The 15,128-nt window shown below is 36.8% G+C and overlaps 1 protein-coding gene across 7 annotated transcripts in view; it reads left to right on the top strand.

Annotated features, from left to right (window-relative positions):
- Positions 1–15,128, top strand: part of WDPCP (WD repeat containing planar cell polarity effector) — a 301,344-nt gene that overhangs the window by 247,934 nt on the left and 38,282 nt on the right. The window lies entirely within an intron of this gene.

Raw genomic sequence — 15,128 nt, 5'->3', positions numbered from 1 at the left:
AGTGGTTGAGCGCTGGGTTGTGAAGCTGCCCGTGGCCTCTGCGGCGCCGGTTCGATCCCCGGCTGCTCCCCGGCCACCAGAGGAGGGTCCCACATGGCGCGCAGACCTCTCCTGCCGCCCGCTGCTCCCCTCAGCAGTGTACTTCGGTCCTTCTGCCTGCTCTGCTCCCTGCTCTGGCTCTGGTGAATTCTCTCACCCTCCTGCGCTTCTGACTGTACCCAGTGCATGTATAAACAAACAAACAAATAAAGAAAGAAAGAAAGAAAACATGCCTCTATATAAAAAAAATATATATATACATATAGGTGCCAAGGGTATTATATAAACACACGGATATAACTACTGGAATACATACAAACCTTCCCAAGTATTACAAGTTTGTATATAGAGATTAAATGAGGCAGAGAACATAGACTGTGTACACAATGAAACAATACGCCAAACACAAAGATGCTAGTAAATGTAAATAAGTTGAACTTAATCATAAAAAGAAAAATTTCAGATTAGCTAACAAAGCAAAGTGCAACACCCCATGGCATGCATGATATATCCTTCCTTCTCTCCCCACCACTCTCCCTCCTTTCTTCCCTCCTTCCCTCCTTTTCTTTCTCAGTGAGGGACAGGGGAAGAAAGACTGACTCCAAGAGGTTTAACATCAAAGAACAAAGATGTGGACAAGCACAAAAGAAATGATAAGTGACATTCTAGATACCTGATAAGGTAGACTTTAGCCCAAATGAAATTAAGCACATTTCATAATGGTAAAGATATAATTCACAGTGACGATGTAACAGTTATGGAAATTCCAAATAACAAAGCAGCAATTTTCATTAAGCAGAAATCACAAGAGATGCAAGGTGAAATAAAGAGAACAACACTGTCAATGGAAACCTCTCTCAATTTAAGAAAGATCAAATGGACAAAAAATTAGAAAAGATACGAAAGACCTAAACAATATAATGAGTGAGCTAGATACTTTAAATCTATAATAAAGTGTAAGCTCTAATTATGGAGAATATATTTTTTTTGGTGCTCATGGGAAACATTCAGGAAACTAGCCGTATCTTAGGCTGCAATGAAAACTTCAGTAAATGAATAAATTTAAATGAATAGTAATAATACAGAAAAGTGTATTTTAAAAGCAATGAAATGAGAAATGAGTAGTAAGATAAGGTCTATTACTTGGACACTTAAAAACACATAGTGTTGGATAATTCTTATATCAAGTTAAATAGCAGAATTTCTTTTTTTTTTTTAAGAGAAAGAGCTTTATTTTTTCATTTTTTTAAAGATTTATTTATTTATTTATACAAGCACTGGGTACAGTAAGAAGCGCAGGAGGGTGAGAGAATTCACCAGAGACAGAGCAGAGAGCAGAACAGGCAGATTGACGAAGTACACTGCTGAGGGGAGCAGCGGGCGGCAGGAGAGGTCTGCGCACCATGTGGTACCCTCTCGGCGACCGGGGATCGAACCGGCGCTGCAGAGGCTGCGGGCAGCTTCACAACCCAGCGCTCAACCACTGCGCCACCGGGGAGGCCCAATAGCAGAATTTCTTAAAAATGAAAACAATGATAGGGCCCCCTCGGTGGCGCAGTGGTTGAGCGCTGGGTTGCGAAGCTGCCCGCAGCCTCTGCTGCGCCGGTTTGATCCCCGGCTGCTCCCCGGCCACCGGAGGCGGGTCCCGCATGGTGCGCAGACCTCTCCTGCCGCCCGCTGCTCCCCTCAGCAGTGTGCTTCGGTCCTTCTGCCTGCTCTGCTCCCCGCTCTGGCTCTGGTGAATTCTCTCACCCTCCCGCGCTTCTGACTGTACCCAGTGCTTGTATAAATAAACAAATAAATCTTAAAAAAAAATAAAAAAAAACAATGATAATATATTGAAATCTTTGCATTATCAGAGGAAATTTTATCGCATTTGAAATTTACATTAAAATGAAATTCAGAGGAGACCTGGAAATCCTGCCCACCCTCTCAGTCACCTGGATGACCCAAACCTAGGGGTGAGCCACAGGAGGTCCCACCAATCTTAGCAGTACAGACACCTGCCTGTACTACCCACCCAGGAACAAAGTCCAAAGGAGACAATGGGGAGAAAGAAAATTGCAAATGGTCAATCAAGCCCTCTAGGAAATACTACATCACAGAAAGAAAATCAATCTATAAAACTCAACAGCAATTACATGGAAGAATTTTTCTTCTTATCAGATGAAGAATTCAAATTCTTCACAATTAAGAAAGTCAAAGAACTCAAACAGCACAAACAAAACTCAGAAAAATAGATCAGCAAAAAACAAAAAAGCAGCAGAAAAGATAAAGAATGCTATGAGAAATATAATTAACAAACAGAAGATCAAGGTTGAAACTTTAAATAAGAAAATAAATTGCAGGATGTAAAAAGATCAATGAAGGAGGTAAAAATTCTGGGAAAGGCCAGGGAAATAGAATAAACAATATGGAAAAACAAATTAGTAATCTCAAAGACACAAATATAAAAAGAACTGAGAGAGAGAGACCAAGGAAAAAGAATGAAGAAACACTTTGAGAATTACCTAACACCAGGAGTAAAGGAAATATTAAAGTCAAAGGAATTGGGGGGAGGGGGCTAAAAGAAGGGAGGGTAGTGAGAGAGAGAGAGAGAGAGAGAGAAGGAAACTGAAAAGCTATTCAGGGAAATAATTGAAGAAAACTTCCCAAATTTGAAGAAGGAAATGAAAATAGACATACAGGAAACTCAAAGGACACCAGACTATTTTAATGAAAGGAAATCTACAGCAAGACACATAATAGTAAAGCTTCGAAAAGTCCAAGACAAAGAAAAAATAATGAAGCTGACAAGGGGAAAGAAACAGACAACCTTTGGGTTGTCAGAAAAGTCATAACTTTTTTCCTATGTTTTTCAAGCAAAAATGCATCATGACCTTTTCAACAAACCAATATAAAGGAAAACCAATTAGGCTAACAATAGACTTCTCTAAAGAAACATTATGGGCAGAAAGAAATGGAATGACATATTCAAAAAACTCCAAGACAAAAAATGCCATCCAAGAATACTATCCTGCAAATCTCTCCTTCCTACAAGAGGAAAATAAGGACCTTCTAAGACAAACAAAATCTTTGGAATTCGCTACAACTAACCCCCACACCAAGTAAATTAGAAGGAGTCTTAGGATATAAACCAACCAAGAAAAGACACAAAGCCGCAGGTTGGATTACAAAACAGAACCCAAACTTCTGTCTCCAGTTCCAGAGATAAACATTAAAAGTAAAGGGTTCTCGGGGCCTCCCCGGTGGCGCAGCGGTTGAGCGCTGGGTTGCGAAGCTGCCCGTGGCCTCTGCGGCACCGGTTCGATCCCCGGCTGCTCCCCGGCCACCAGAGGAGGGTCCCACGTGGCGCGCAGACCTCTCCTGCCACCCGCTGCTCCCCTCAGCAGTGTACTTCGGTCCTTCTGCCTGCTCTGCTCCCCGCTCTGGTGAATTCTCTCACCCTCCCGCGCTTCTGACTGTACCCAGTGCATGTATAAACAAACAAACAAACAAATAAAACATGCCTCTATAAAAAAAAAAAAGTCTTTAAAAAAAAATAATAAAATAAATAAATAAATAAAAGTAAAGGGTTCAGGGCCTCCCCGGTGGCACAGCGGGTTGAGCACAGTGCTGTGAAGCTGTCCGCAGCCTCTGCAGCATGGGTTCCATTCCCAGCCAGCCAGGGAGATTCCCACATGGCGCGGCAGACCTCTCCTGTCTCGTCCGCTGCTCCCCTCAACAGTGTATTTCGGTCATTCTGCCTGTTCTGCTCCCTGCTCTGTCTCTGGTGAATTCTCTCACCCTCCCACGCTTCTGGCCTGTACCCCAAGCTATTATATAAATAAAAAATCTTTTTTTAAAAAAAAAGTAAAGAGTTCAAAATGGCACCCAAAAGAAGGCAGGGTGGCCATTCATATCAAATAATAGAGTTCCAGCTAAAATAAGGCGACAAGAGACATGGATGGACACTATATAATGATCAAGGGGACAATACACGAGGAGCTCATAACACTCATCAATATATATTCACCAAATGAGGTAGCACGAAAATACACTCGACAATTACTGTTGTCCTTGAAAAAACTTATGGGAGAAAATACACATGTGGTAAGAGACTTCAAAACCCCATTCTCAAGAATAGACACAGATGAATGAAACAGAAAATAAATAAGGACACAATAACCCTAAACAAAGATCTAGACCACATCGACCTAACAGACATTTATAGGACACTGAACTCCCAAAAAACTGAATACACATTGTTCTCAAGTGCACATGGATCATACTGGATCACAAAATAAACATCAACAAGTATATGAAGGTTGAAATCACAGCAAGTATCTTCTCTGAGCATAAGGCATCAAATAGATTCCCCCATTACTGAGAATGAACTGGAGACTGAACACCGCACTACTGAAGGACTACTGGATTAATGAAAAATCAAAGAAAAAAATTTTTAAATACCTGGAGATGACTGATAATGAGGGCACAAACTTCAGAAAATATAGGACACAGCAAAAGCAGTATAAAGAGGAAATTATACAGAAATAAAGGCTTCATCAAAAAAATAGGAAAGAACCCAAAGGAACAACTTATCTCTCCCGTCTCAAGGAACTGAAAAAAGAACAGACAACCCAAAGGTCAGTATAAGAAAGGAAATAATAAAAATTAAAGCAGAATAAATGAAATAGACATAAAGATAGCCCAAAAGATCAATGAAACCAAAAGCTGGTTTGTTGTTTTTTTTTTTTTTTTGAAAAATAAAATAGACAAGCTTCTTGCCAGGTTCACAAGGAAAAGGAGAAAAAAACTCAGATAAATATGAACATAAGTGAAAGAGAAGAAACTACAACAGACAGCAGAAATCTAGAAGATAATTAGAGATGACTACAAATAGTTATATGCAAGCAATCTCAACAATCTAGATGAGATGGACAAATTCTTTATTTTTATTTTTATTATTTTTATTTTTTACATCACTTTTCATTTTTAAACAATATTTGGTTCCCCCCCCCTCAGTCCCCATAGAGTTTCTATCACCAATGCACCAGTGCACCCCTCCTAGGTATTTACCCAAAGGACACAGAAACATTAATTCCAAAGGGCACCTGCACCCCTATGTTTATAGCAGCACTATTTACAATAGATAAGCTTTGGAAACAGCCCAAATGCCCAAAAATAGATGACTGGATCAAGAAGATGTGGTACATATACACAATGGAATATTACTCAGCAATCAAAAAAGATAAACTCATGCAATTTGAAGCAACATGAATGGAGCTGGAAGGGATCATGCTCAGCGAAATAAGCCAGAAAGAAAAAGAAAAATACTGGATGGTATCACTCATAGCAGGAATCTAGAAAGCCTAAATAAGGGACCAGAAAAAAGAATAACTATAAGAAAGAAAAAATCAAACTCAACAAGCAATTATAAAACAGAGACACACTATGGCAGGGGCGGGGAAAGGACGGTTTGGAGAGATGGACAAATTCTTAAAATTACACAATAACCTAAGGCTGAACACAGAAGAAATAGAAAACTTAAATAAATTAAAATCAAGGAAACTGAAACAATAATCAAAACCCTCCCTCAAAACAAAAGCCTGGGTCCAGATGGTTTCATGACCAATTTCTACCGAACATTCAAAGATCAACTAACTCCTATCCTGCTAAAACTCTTTCAAAAATTGAGGAAGAAGAAATACTACCAAATATATTTTATGAGGCTAATATCACACTAATGCACAAACCAAACAAAAACAACGCACAAAAAGAAAACTACAGACCAATGTCCCTAAGGAAACAGATGCTAAAATCCTCAATAAAACCTTAGCAAACTAAATCCAACAATGCATCAAAAGGATTATATACCATGACCAAGTGGGATTTATCCCAGGAACATAGGGTGGTTCAACATCCAAAAATCAATTAACACAATTCACTACATAAACAAAAAAGTAAAAACCATATGATCATATAGATACCAAATGCATTTGGTAAAGTTTGATGTCCATTTATGAAGAAGGTTCTTGTAAAACTTGGGGTAAAGGGAACATATCTTAACATAATAAAAGCCATACATGGAAACGCAGAGTAAACATCATTCTCAGTGTGAAAACTGAAAGCTTTTCCATCAAGATCTGTAACAAGACAAGGATGTCCATTCTCACCACTGCTTTTCAATATAATACTGGAAGTCCTACCTAGAGCAATTAGGCAAGAAAAAGACAAAAAAGGAAAGAAGCAGCTAAATTATCATTATTTGCAGATGATATGATAATATGTAGAGAGAACCCTTAAAAATCCATGGAAAAAACAATTAAAACAATAAACCAGTTCAGTAAAGTAATGGATTACAAAATCAATACACAACAATCAGTCTGAAGAGAAAGAGACCTAAAGAACCATCCCATCTACAAGTGCATCAAAAAAATTAAATACCTGGAATTAAACCTAACAAAGGAGGTGAAAGACCTATAACAAGAAATTTATAAAACACTGTTAAAGGAAACAGAAGACATAAAGAAATGGAAAGATTCCCTGCTCATGTGTTAGAAGAATCATCATCTTTATTTTTTATATAAATTTTATTTTTATATTCCCCATACAATTACAACCCCCTTATTTTGACCCCAATCCCTCCTTTCCCCGCCCCCCACCCCCATAGAGTGTCTCTGGTTCATAGTTGTTTGTTGATTTGGATATTTTCTTTCTTATAGTTATTCTTTTTTCTGGTCCCTTATTTAAGTTTTCTAGATTCCTGCTATGAGTGAGACCATCCGGTATTTTTCTTTTTCTTTCTGGCTTATTTCGCTGAGCATGATCCCTTCCAGATCCATCCATGTTGCTGCAAATTGCATGTGTTTATCTTTTTTGATTGCTGAGTAATATTCCATGGTGTATATGTACCACATCTTCTTGATCCAGTCATCTATTTTTGGGCATGGACATCCTACCCAAAGCAATTTACAGACTCAATACAATTCCAATAAAAATCTGAATAACATTCTTCAAAGAAATGGAACAAATATTGCTGGAATTCATATGTAATCACAAGCCCCCCCCCCAAATAGCCAAAGTTCTGACTAAAAAGGGAAGCATTACACTCCCAGACTTAAAACTATACTACAAAGCTGGTGGGAATGCAGATTGGTACAGCTACCATGGACAGCTGTAAGTTTCCTCAAAATACTAAAAATGGGTCTACTACATGACTCAATGATTCCACTCCTAGGAATCTACCCAAAGGACACAAAAACACTAATTTGAAAGGAAACCAGCAATAAACCTATGTTTATTGCAGCACTCTTTAAAATAGCCAAGCTATGGAAACAACCTAAGTGCCCCCAAAACAGATGACTGAATCAAGAAGATGTGGTACATATACACAATGAAATACTACTCGGCAATCAAAAAAGATAAACTCACACCATTTGAGGTAACATGGATGGAGCTGCAAAGGATTATTCTAAGTGAATTGAGCCAGAAGGAGAAAGATAAATACCAGATAGTTTCACTTATATGTGGAACCTAGAGAAACAAAACAAAGGCAGGAAAAAAGACAAAATTTGCAAGTTGACCACAGATCTGAGGCAAACAGGAAGGGAGAGGGAGGAAGAGGTATCAGAATGGGAGGGAAAAGCACAATGGACTGTGGTGCCGGATCATGTGTGCTACGGCTGTGGGCGAACCATGGGAACTACACCTGAAGAGAGAGATAAAATACTACCCAAACACAATAAAGATGTAAGAAAATAAATATTTAAAAATTTAAATGAAATTTAAAAATCTCTACAACTTTAAAAGCTACAAAACAACAAAGCAAGTCTATTGTGTCCCCCACCCCCTCCAAAAAGTAAGCAGAGGGAAGGACTGGAAGAAAAGTAAGAACAAATTAATGCTAGAATTTCTATAATTTAAATTCTGAGATAGAAGACAAAAATAACAGAAAATAGAATAATGGAAAGCAAAATTTGTTCATTTGAAAAATAATTAACATAAATCATTAGCTAACCTAATCAAGAAGACAGGAAAAAACACAAAATACATGAGATTAGACAGGACAGAAAGTGAGTAATGATCAAAACAGGGAACTTAAAGTAGCATAAGAGACTTTTACACAATTCTATACAAATAAATTTGAAGGATTTAATGGAAAGAATAATTGATAAGAAAACTGTAATTTGCCAGACTAGCATCAATATAAATAGCAGTAACTGGAAGTTACTAGAATTGCGGCAAGTACCCCTGCCTCCACAGTGAAATTCATGGCCTAGGTATTTTAATAGGAAAATTCTTTCTAAAAATCAGATCATTACAAAAGTTCTTGAATTTTTCCAGAGCATTAAAGAGGGAAACTTCAAAATTCATGTTATCAGGGTAGTAAAACATTGATCATAAACCTATCAAATGAACTACTGAGATCATTCTCACTAATGAACTAACAATCATTAAATGAGTATTACTAAATAGAATCCAATAACAAAATTAAGAAATAATGTATCATAATCAGATGTGGTTTATTTTCATTTGTAAGAACAGTTATTTTGGGCCTCCCCGGTGGCACAGCGGTTGAGCGCTGGGTTGCAAAACTGCCTGCAGCCTCTGCAGCGCCCGTTCGATCCCCAGCTGCCGGCGAGGGTCCCACATGGTGTACAGACCTCTCCTGTCGCTCGCTGCTCCCCTCAGCAGTGTACTTCGTCAGTCTGCCTGTTCTGCTCTCTGCTCTGGCTCTGGTGAATTCTCTCACCCTCCTGTGCTTCTGAGTGTACCCAGTGCTTGTATAAATAAATACATAAATCTTAAAAAAAAAAAGTAGAAGAAACACAGTTATTTTAAGAACTCCACTAAGTCCTCATATTCATGATCTCACTTATATGTGTAATAGAGAGAAACAAAGCGAAAGGTTAAAAAAAAGTCAAAACCAGCAAGCACACAAAGGAATATGGTGGTGGGTCACAGGTGGTAAGGTGGTGGGAGAACATTGGAACTCCAATGATGTAAGAAAAAAATTCAATTAAAAAAAATTTGCAAAAACGAAGTCATATTCACAGAGTTAAGGAATAAAACCATATGATCATCCCCAAAGAGACAGAAAGGCATTTGACAAAATCAGTTATTAACACTATGCCTATAAAATACCACCAGATGATTTCCCCCTGAGGTCAACATGTTAATTATAAAATTCATTTGGAAAGATAAATAGTAAAAAAAAGCCAGGAAAATCCTATAAAATAACAATGAGAAGGAGCTGGCCATACAGACATCTAAACACACTAAAAAGACTGTAATTAAAAGTTTAATGTCGATACCTCAATGGAAAAGAATAGACAACTATGGAAATACATGTGATAAAAACAGTTCAAATTAGTGAAGAAAAGTTGAACTTCAGTTTTTGAATACATGGAATCTCTAGAACTGAAGAATGTATTAGATGTTCCAGTGATAAATTCGGATTCATTCCTCACACCATAATAAATTCCAGAAGGATGAGGAATTTAAAGGTAAACCATATAAGTACTAGAGGAAAACATGCGTGATGTTCAATATAAGATGGAAACGTGAGAAAATTTGCCGAAAATGAGTGTAAGCAAATGGATCTTCCAAAGATGCCCATATCTAAACTACAAGAACCTCTTAATATTCTTTCACAAAACAAAAGGGACTAACAAGTATATTCACAACTCCAGGAGATTACCAAGCTATTCAAATGAGCTGGAGAACTTTTTCTGTCTAGAGTCAGAAATATGTGGTAGAAGGAGAGTTTAGAAAGATTTAAAGTGTGAGAGACACTTGGCTTTCTTTAGCTGGAGAAGTAAACAGAAAAATATGACACGAATACAAAGATGGCTTAGCTGACAGCCATTAAGGAGAGGGGGGAAAAATTAATAAACATGCACACACACACACACACACACACGCATGCATGTACATGATTTACAGGATCAGGAGAAAAAAAACTAAGTGAGCAAACAGTATGCTGCCATTTATCTAAATATATTTTGTTTAAATTTTAATAAAAGGATAAATCACTAATTTTTATAGTAGTTATAATGTAGAGAAAAGAAGAACTAGGGAGAAAGGAAGAAGTATAGAACTTAAAACTTCTTTTAGTATGCCATTTTATGGATTGGACTTTGGAACCAAATAATTTTACATAACTATAAAACAAAATTTGCTTTAAAATAAAAGCCATCCTAAAAATGAAACAAAGCCAGCTATGGATCCAACTGCTGCCATAACTACACAGAAATTATTCCCAGTTATTTTAAAATACAGTATTTATAACTGTACATCCCAAATGGGTATACCCTAAGGACCAGAAGAACCTGTCAAAAAAATCTTGTGTTTATAGTAATCATATCAGTGGCAGTTATGTTGGTAGTGATTTTCTGAGAGTCACACTGTAGTATAGGATAAAGCAAACAATGAACAGTTATATTAATATTCAGAACTGGGATTTTTCAATGTAGATGAATGGAGATAAAAGTATAGTAACACTAATGGGGGAAAAATCACCACACACCTGAATTTGAATTGACAATATCAATACAAATGAATGATGATGTTTATATTTTTTTATTTGAAAACCAAACAAGATCTTCATCCTACCTTCCCCAACTTAAAGGACATTCCTAGTACTCCAATTATGGTCCATTATTTTTCCACTAAAGGGAATCAGAATTTTCTGGCACAATGCAAATAGTAAGACAAAATTCTTAAAAATAAGTTATGTAAGAAGGGGGATTAAACAATCTATAGATTAAAAGAGTCCTTCAGAAACTAACCAAATTCAATATACGGAATCTTAATTCAAACACACAAACTTCATTTTATATATATGGGGGGAGAGAGGGAAAGGTCAGATAATCAGGGAAATGACATACTGACTGAATATCTGATGATTTTATTTCTGGAATATCTGATGATTTTATTTCTAGAATATCTAATGATTTTATTTCTGGAGGGGTATTAGGATGGTACCGTGTTATGTTTAAAAGGGGCAAATTCTTATAAGAGATACATTATATTTGAAATAAAATTATCTATGTGGGATTTGCTTCAAAATAGTACAGTGGACAGGGTAGGGAAGTGTTAGTGAATATAGAGGAAATAAGGTTAATCATAAACTGGTAATTTTTTTAATAAATTTTATTCTTATATTCCCCATACAATTGCAACCCCCTTATTTTGACCCGAATCCCTCCCCTCCCCGCCCCCCCCCCCCCATAGAGTGTCTCTGGTTCATAGTTGTTTGTTGATTTTGATTTTCACTTTCTTATAGTTATTCATTTTCCTGGTCCCTTATTTAAGTTTTCTAGATTCCTGCTATGAGTGAGACCATCCGGTATTTTTCTTTTTCTTTCTGGCTTATTTCGCTGAGCATGATCCCTTCTAGCTCCATCCATGTTGCTGCAAATTGCATGTGTTTATCTTTTTTGATTGCTGAGTAATATTCCATGGTGTATATGTACCACATCTTCTTGATCCAGTCATCTATTTTTGGGCATTTGGGTTGTTTCCACAGCTTAGCTATTGTAAATAGTGCTGCTATAAACATAGGGGTGCGGGTGCTCTTTGGAATTGATGTTTCTGTGTCCTTTGGGTAAATACCTAGCAGTCCTTTGGGTAAATACCTAGCAGTGGAATTGCTGGATCATATGGAAGCTCTATGTTTAGTAGGTCCAGAAATCTCCACACAGCTCTCCATAGTGGTTGGACCAGTTTGCACTCCCACCAACAGTGCAGGAGAGTTCCTTTTTCTCCACATCCTCGCCAACATTTGTTGTTGCTAGTTTTTTTAATATGTGCCATTCTCACTGGTGTAAGATGGTATCTCATGGTAGTTTTGATTTGCATTTCCCTGATGACAAGTGATGTTGAACATTTTTTCATATGCCTGTTGGCCATTTGCATTTCCTCTTCAGAGAAGTTTCTTTTTAGCTCTTCTGCCCATTTTTTGACTGGATTATTTTCTTTGTTGTTGTTGAGTCTCATCAGCTCTTTGCAGATTTTTGCGATCAGTCCTTTATCATTAGTGTTGTGTGCAAAAATGTTCTCCAGTTGGTGGGGTCTCTCTTTGTTTTTGTTATTGTCTGTTTTGCTGTGCAGAAGCTCTTTAATTTGATGTAGTCCCAGCTAATAAACTGGTAATTTTTGAAGCTGATGATGGGCAACTTACAAGGGGTTCATTATATTGTTCTCCCGAGTTTCACACATGTTGAAATTGCCATAATAAAATGTGTATGTGTTTAATAATGCTGACATAAATACCACTGTAAATACCTCTATGCACATTATATGCTAGTATTTATACAGGATAAATTTTAAGACAGAGAATTTCTAGGCCAAAAAAGAAGTATAAAAATTTTACAATTTTGCCCAATTCCCCTTTAAAAAATATTGCTTTACTATCGATAATATACAATCAACAATATAAAGTTCTAAATACCATCATCAACAATCTAAGAAGTTAAGTGAACTGCTCAAGATCACACAGCATGGGCTATAATAAAACTCAGATAAAGGTCAATAATTATTGCACTGTCCGAGGACTATTTTACTTTCAAAAATTCAGTAAAAGTCTCATTTACAGTCTGAATCCTCTTCCAGCAGTTAAAAAAAAAAGTTCTTCAATGCAATCCCAATAAAATTTCAATGACATTATTCAAAGAAAGAGCAAATAGTATTGAAATTTACATGGAACCATGAAAGACACTACTAGCCAAAGCTAACCTGACAAAAGAGAGGAAGAACATTTCCAGGCTTCAAACTCTACTATAAGGCCATGATAATAAAAACAGCACGGTATGGAACAAAAACCCACACATACATGGACAGTTAATCTATGACAAAAGCGCCAAGAATATATGCTGTAACATGGAAACTCACCAATAAATGGTATTGGTAAAACTAGATAGCCACATGCAAAAGAGAGACCACCATTATATTCCCCCATACACAAATGTCAACTCTCAATGAATAAAAGACTTGGAAGTAAGACCTGAAACTGTAAAATACATAGAAGAAAATATAAGCAAAACATGTCATGACATAAACTTCAGTGATGTCTTTGCAGATTCATCCCTAGCAGTAAAGAAAACACAAAAAGAATATAAGCAATTGGGAACTATATCAAACTGAAAACCTATGTACAGTGAAAGAAACTGTTATTAAAACAAAGATACACACTACTGAATGGGAAGAAATATTTGCACACCATACATCTGACAAGGGACTGATATCCAAGATGTACAAAGAGTTCAAAAGACCAGAAACGGGGTGTGGAGGGAAGACCAGAAACAGGTGTTTCAAGGGTGTGGAGAAAAGGAGACACTTGCACTCCATTGGTAGGAATGTAGACCAGTCCAGGCCATATGGAAAGCAAAATGGAGGTTTCACAAAGGATTAAAAATGGATTTGCCATATGGCCTAACAATTCCACTTCTAGTTACCTATCTGAAGAATACAAAAACACTAATTTGAAAGGAAACTTGCATTCCCATGTTTACTTCAGCACCATTTACAATAGCGAAGCTATGGAAATAACCTAAGTGCCCAATAACAGATGAGCAAATCAAAAAGATGGAATACTACTCAGTGATCAAGAAAGATAAAATTCATGCCATTTCCACCAACCTACATGGAGCTGGAAGGGATTAAGCTAAATGAAATAAGGATATAAACCAATGATACTTCCATTTTAAAAAAAGTTTTCTTCCCACTTATGAGTTCATAAAATTTCAGAGAATCAATGAAAATTCTCTAAATAAAAATAAGTTTCTTTTAAATATTAAGAGTGAAAAAAATCTTTGAACTATGTCAATCTAAAAAGAAACCAGGTCCTCCCTGGTGGCTCAATGGGTTAAGTCTAAGTGCTATCAAGCTGTCAGCAGCCACTGCTGCGAGTCTGATCCCTGGCCAGGGAGCTACCCACATGGCACAGCAGACCTGTCCTGTCTCACCCACTGCTCTGCTCAGCAGTGTATTTCAGCCGATCCGCCTATTCTGCTCTCCACTCTGTCTCTGGTGAATCCTTTCACCCCCACACCTCTGGCCTACACCCCAGTTCTTCTATGCATAAATAAATCTTAAAAATAAAGACTATATTTTTTAAAAAGTGAAACCAGCACACAATAAAAGGCAACATATGAACTGGGAGAAGATATTTGCATATCATACATTTGACAAGGGGTTAATTTCCAAAATAAAGAGCTCATAAAAGTCAACAACAAAAAGGCAAACTTTTGTTATGTAAACTAGTGGCAAAATAATAAAATTTTAAAAAATTAAAATGAAATGAAAAATCCTTGAATTCACAGTATATGGTTTAATAAGATTTCAAGTTTACATATTTCTAAGCCGTAGAATATTAACTCTAAAATTACCATGCATTTTTGAGGGAATGGATAAAAATAGAATAACTAGTATCTCACAACTAAATTTCAACTGTAGAAAACCAAATGATTATCATTGAAATACAATGAACAAATTTAGTGATTTGAAATATTTACCACATTGTCTCACCTGAGAAAAATGAAATTTGATTTTGTTTGTTTAGACTTCTTTTTCTACCAGTCTGCTCTGGAGTAGACTATTTCAGGTAAATGCTTTCCCTATGATGTACTGATAACATATGTACACGAAAGCTCAATATATTAACACACAGTTATGATAACAAGAATTGAAATTCTTATAATATACCCTAACCTTGACTCATCTCTCCAAGGAAAGAATTACTATTATTTATTTCCATTTAGGCACATCAACTTATAGCAAAGGTCTCTAAGGATGACAAGAAAAAAACCAATATTACTCAGCATTCAAAAAAGATAAACACATGCAATTTGCAGCAACATGGATGGAGCTAGAAGGGATCATGCTCAGCGAAATAAGCCAGAAAGAAAAAGAAAAATACCGGATGGTCTCACTCATAGCAGGAATCTAGAAAACTTAAATAAGGGACCAGGAAAAAGAATAACTATAAGAAAGAAAATATCCAAATCAACAAACAACTATGAACCAGAGACACTCTATGGGGGGTGGGGGGCAGGGAAAGGAGGGATTGGGGTCAAAATAAAGGGGTTGTAATTGTATGGGGAATA

The sequence above is a fragment of the Talpa occidentalis genome, unplaced genomic scaffold (genome assembly GCF_014898055.3).
Source record: "Talpa occidentalis isolate TD23 unplaced genomic scaffold, MPIMG_talOcc4v2.1 talOcc4.5, whole genome shotgun sequence".
NCBI classification, from domain to species: domain Eukaryota; kingdom Metazoa; phylum Chordata; class Mammalia; order Eulipotyphla; family Talpidae; genus Talpa; species Talpa occidentalis.
This window is presented reverse-complemented; position numbering and strand designations above follow the sequence as displayed.